Source organism: Mus pahari, chromosome 5 (genome assembly GCF_900095145.1).
Source record: "Mus pahari chromosome 5, PAHARI_EIJ_v1.1, whole genome shotgun sequence".
Taxonomy (NCBI): Eukaryota; Metazoa; Chordata; class Mammalia; order Rodentia; family Muridae; genus Mus; species Mus pahari.
Genome location: NC_034594.1, coordinates 4,919,731 through 4,925,262, shown reverse-complemented (window position 1 = coordinate 4,925,262; position 5,532 = coordinate 4,919,731). Strand labels below are relative to the sequence as shown.

Sequence of the window (5,532 nt, the reverse complement as noted above, 5' to 3'; positions counted from 1 at the left end):
TCTCCACCTTCTACAAAGTGAGTTGTCTTCTTCTTCATCCCACCTCTCGGGGAAGATAATTTGAAGGGCCACAGGAAGTTATTTGCTTCCTTGAAGTGTTTCCCAACTGTATAGATCTCATGAATTAGATCCTCCATGCAGATGATGCCAAACTTACCAAGAGATCGAGCAATCAGGGAGTTGTCTGTCAAGGCAATCTGCTTCTTGTTGATTTTGCAGTAGCCAAGCTTGTAGATGAGCTCCTTTACTGGCTTCAGGTTGGGGTACCCCCATGCAATGTAGGGCTCCACAATCCTCAGCATGTTAATTGAAGCCTTGCTGAGCTTAACAAAGGTGCCATTGAAGATCTGTCGAAGACGAAGGAGCTGCAGTACCTTTTGGACCTTTGGGCTTACTCCATTGATACCTCGGATTCTGATGACAAAGGCCAGCTTGGGTTCTGCGGGCACATAGAAGTTGCCGGCTTTCCTTGCCATCCTGGCCATCCGAATCTCAGTGCGGTACATCTGCCTGTACTCCTTGTGATAGTGCTTTGCTTTCGCATAGATGAGCTTCCTCCTTGCCTTTCGAAGCATCTTCAGGGCAAACTTCTTCCTCAAGTGCTTCACCTTCAACTCGGCGAAATTCCTTTGCTTTTTCTTAAGGGTTTCTGGCACAGTGGGAACCTTTTCCTTAAGAGTTTGTGACACAGCAGGAACCTTTTTCTTAAGGGTTTCTGGCCCAGTGGCAACCTTCTTTTTCTTCTCTGGAACAGCCTACATGGTTCCAGTCGGAAAAGAGAGCTCTCCTGTATTTCTTTAAGTGAGTTATTAATGCCCTTTTTAGAATCCTCTACCAGCATCATGAGATATGATTTTAAATTTGGATCTTGCTTTTTGGGTGTGCTGGGGTATCCGGGACTCACTGTGGTTGTCTTACTGGGTTCTGATGATGCTGAGTGATCTTGGTTTCTGTTAGTAAGATTCTTACGTTTGCCTTTTGCCATCTGGTAATCTCTGATGTTAGATGTTCTAGCTGTCTCTGGCTGGAGCTTTTTCCTCCTGTGATTCTGTTAGCTTCTGTCAGCACTCCTGGGAGTCCAACTCTCTCCTGAGCCCCAGTGGTCAGAGCTCTCTCTGTAGGCAAGCTCTCCTCTGGCAGGGAAGGTGCCCAGAGGTCTGGTCTGAGTTTCTGCCTGCAGTAAAACTCACTTTAATCCTGTCTGGGTTCATCCTGAGAGGCGGGCTGGGCTGAAATGGAATGTGCGAGAGAAATTTGGAAGCCAGGACAAAATATTCTGATTGAGGCTCAAAATTTACTGAAGGAACTCAGTTTATATAGTGTGGGGAAAAAAAACCCAGTCCCCAGCCCCAGTCTTTGAAGGCACAGGTGAATGTCCTTGGGCGGGTCCAAAGATCAGCGCACAGGTGTAGGCGGGTCCAAAGGATGTTGTCGTCTGGGACATCCAAGGGTCTTCTCGGTAGGCGGTGGAGACACAGCAAGTTTTGGTGGATCTGAAGGTTACAGCAGGTGGATTTTAGCGCCTGCAGGGAGCTGGGCTTTGAAGGACAGTGATTAGTATAGACACTAAGGTGAGCTTGGCAGATAACTGCAGGTGGTCCAGTGACGACAGAGATCTGGGAGGCCCCAACAGTCTGGAGCTCAGCTCTGCCTCCTGCCTGAAGATGAAGGCCCGAAGGGACTCTGACCAAGAAGCCCAGGGTCAGAGCCCTCTCTGGAGGCCGACTCTACTCAATGATCCTAAGATCCTGGGTGTGCTAGGGTACCTGAGGCGTGGAGAGTCCTCTGGGGACAGTGAGACCATCAATTCATGCCCAAGATGGCCCGGGGCTGAAGCCCACAGGAAAGAACCCCAACCACTGGTCAGGCGGGTTTCCTGTGTCCCTGTTCCTGCTCACACAGGCCAATTCCAGTTATTTTGGAACAGATGTTGCTTTCCACTCACCAGTGATCCCAAGATCCTGGGTGTGCGAGGGCACCTGCGGTGTGGAGAGTCCTCCAGGGACTGTCCACTGAGTTTGTGCCCAAGGTGGCACAGGGCTGGTGCCCTTGTGGTCTTTCATTCTTCAGGCTTTGACAGAAGCTTAGAGTTCTCTGCCTACCATCACAGTTGTGGCACAGAACGGTCCTGCCATCTCAATGTCCTTTGTGTTTGCCCTTTTGCCGAGAGCCACTCCCACTACGTTTAAACAGCTGTCTGCTTCTTTTCAACTTTGTATGAATAGAACAATACCATTGCCTTTGAGTCTGGATGCTCTCATTTGGCAAAGTATATTTGGAATTCACTAGTGCAGTTTCAAGTAGCACTCACTCATTTTTTTTTTTTTTTTAATGGTAACTAGTATTCGATTGGTTGGCTACCCCAGGGTTTTATCTGCTCTCAAGTTGAAAAACACCTGGGCTGTATGCTGAATAGAGATAGGATAGACATTCAGGTGTAGGATTTTCTATCAGCATGGTCTAAGATCTTTTGGGTAAAAACCCCTAGAAGGGTTTCACTCTTTTCTCCTCTTTGTTTTTCAGTATGGTTAATTACCATTGACTGGTGTTCAGTGTTTTGTTTTGTTTTGTTTTGTTTTAATTTTATTTATTACTTATCTTTCTGTATGCTGCCATGCTTTCTGCCATAATAATAGTGCACTAAACCTATGAAACTATAAACCAGACCCAGTTAAGTGTTGCCCTTTATAAGAGTTGCCTTGATCATGGTGTCTGTTCACAGTGATGAAAGCCTGAGACACCCATATAGATGTAGGCTTTTGTTCCAAATGATGGATGTAGAAGAAAGGTCCTGGTTCAGGATTTCCCTTTGGTAGAGGTGGTTGCTGAGTTCTTTCTGTGCATGGCCATTCCTGTGCACTTCCCCATACCTTAAGTTTCCAAGGGCTATGTGTTTGCCAATCATCCCACATTCAACTTCTAGTGATCCATTGATTCTTCTATCCAGTCCTTTCAATCAGGCTTGTGTCTGGCTAAGTTCATCTTTCTTTTGCTATAGATGCCTCTCACTCCTTAATAGATTTGGCAAATGTCCATATTCTCCCAAGATCTCATTAGAGTTTTGTTGTTTTGTAGTAATAAAATAATTTAATAACACACACACACACACACACACACACACACACATTCAGCTCACCCCTCCCATATTTTGGCATTCTTATGAGCTTTTAATAGCTGACTGTTCAAGTTAGATATAGCAGACAGAGTTGGTTGTAGGTTTTAAGGCTATCCTGAAGAAACAGGTTTCTTCCTCATTTAGTACAGCAATATTGTGTGAAGTTTCATTGGCTTAAAGCATGTTGGCCACTATATTGACATGAAGTCTTAATGGTATTATAAGTCCTGGAAAAGATTAATCTATTGATTAGGTCAGCGACCTCAGAATCCACTCCCTTTCTAAAAGTCATTCAGCTGGCCACAAAACCTTTACTGTGGAAGTCTACAAGATAAGTTACAGATCCAAGCAATTGTGTGTAAGTTTTGTTTTGTTTCAGTAGATTCATTAAATAAAATAAAAATCCTATAGATAACAAGGCAATTGGACATATAAGAGGTATATTGACTTTTCATGGAAAGTACCAATATCTAATACTTTGAGACTCAAGGGTGTATTAGAAGTTAGTGCCTGAATATTTGCAATGCATTCCAAATATCAGTGTTGTGAAGTCTTGCTAGCAGATCCATGGAAACCCTCTGCTGACCTTTCTCCACCATGATATGTCCTCAGGTAACATCAGCATTGTATTTTAAGCCAATTAATGTGATAAGTGTTATTACTGATCATTAACTTACAGCTATTATAATACAGCCATGGTAAATAGCATTGCTTCATTACCTAAAATTTTTCTTTTACTCATAAATATGATTTGCTATTTACTGGTAGACACTCAAAAATGTTTATCTAGCTATACTGAGTTTTGTATAGCTTACCAAACACACAGTCATAAGCTATTTTTGCAAAGAAAATTTTCTTTAAAAAGTAGACAATATCACCTTTAATTTGTTTATTTAGTTGGTTATGTTGTGTTAGAATCATGACTCATGTCTGGACAGACCACACCAGGCCAATACAGTACCATGTGGGAAGTTTATTGTGGGGGAAGAGGACAGAGGTGGCGACGAAAACAAAGGGGAAACAGAGAGAGAGCGGAGGTGAGAAGGATCTGCCCTTTATTTGGGTTGTGATATCACTGTTCACAGGTGTAGGTGGGAGGTGAGCCAAGTGGATTCTGGGAATGTATGGCGATTGCCCTGGTAACACATGCTTGGGTCCCTGTCCATTGTGAGTGATGCTGCTAATACCAACATACCTCCCTTTTTTTTTTTTTATCATAAAGAGGAGGAAAAAGGGGGGAGGAGGAAGCCAATGATGAAAAGGGAATAGAGGCGGCGTCTTGTCTCTTAAACTGCTTCCTGCTGTCTAGGGTGTCGCCAGTTTGGGGGTGTAGCTGACTTTCACCATCAGGGTCTACTTCCTGATACCAACAGGTTGGTTGGTTGGTTTTGTTTTCTCAAGACAGGATTTTTCTGTGTAGCCCTAGTTGTCCTGGAACTTGCTCTGTTAACCAGGATGGCCTCAAACTCACAGATCCACCTGCCTCTGCCTCCCAAGTGCTAGGATTAAAGATATGTGCCACCACTGCCCATAGCTTCTATAACTTTTTATTAAATATGTTCACACATACTAATTTCATGGTTGCTTTGGTTACCAAAACATTACAAGCAATCTAACTATAAGGATGTCTCTGGAAGAACTCGGTGTAACAACTTAATTCTGATCTCTATTGTTTTTAATCTCTATTCATATTTTATTCAGCTAGGCATGGAGACTCATGCCTCTGATATCAGGTCTAGGCACACCAAGGCAGAATAGCTGCATGTTCAGAGACAGCCTGCGCTACATAGAAAGACCTTGTCTTTAAAAAATGAAACAAACAGACCAAAAAAAAAAAGACACCATATTTTTGAATTAACATAATATACCCTTTTTGTATAAAATCCACAAATTCATGTAAGCACTGTTGTAGTCAGGGTACATGGGTTTCATTCCCTCCAGGCCCGCCTGAGTAGCATGGTTTCTTGCTGGTTACCCTCCCCTACCTTTCTTAAGCCCTGAATGTGCTCTGTTCTCTCTTGCTTTCACTTTCCTTTCCTGGAAGAGGATGTAGGTGCAGTGGAGGCTGAGGCCTTCTAAGACTGACCTCCTTCGGTCGGTACACTGCTTTTGAGTCCCACCCTTGTTATTACTGTGTCAGTAGAATGCGCTCCTTTATTCCTGAGCCGAATTGGTTGGGTGAGTATCTTCACCTTCTTAGTCTCTTCTATAGGTGGACTTTGAGGGTTGGGAAATACAAAGGAAACTGCCCTGTTCAGTAACACTTATTATGATTTTATTTCTCTGCCTTTCTGGTTGTCAGCTTTTCATCACCATTACCAAACGCCTGAGAGAAAGAACTTTAAAGGAGGAAAAGTTTCGGGGTCTCCATTAATGCACTTAGCACCCTCATGATCCATTTGCCCCTCAAGAGAGAT

At 43.6% G+C, this 5,532-nt stretch overlaps 1 pseudogene; it reads right to left on the bottom strand.

The window, feature by feature from the left end:
• Positions 1–2: 2 nt before the first annotated feature.
• On the bottom strand, positions 3–761 carry LOC110321351 (annotated as a pseudogene).
• Positions 762–5,532: the final 4,771 nt, after the last annotated feature.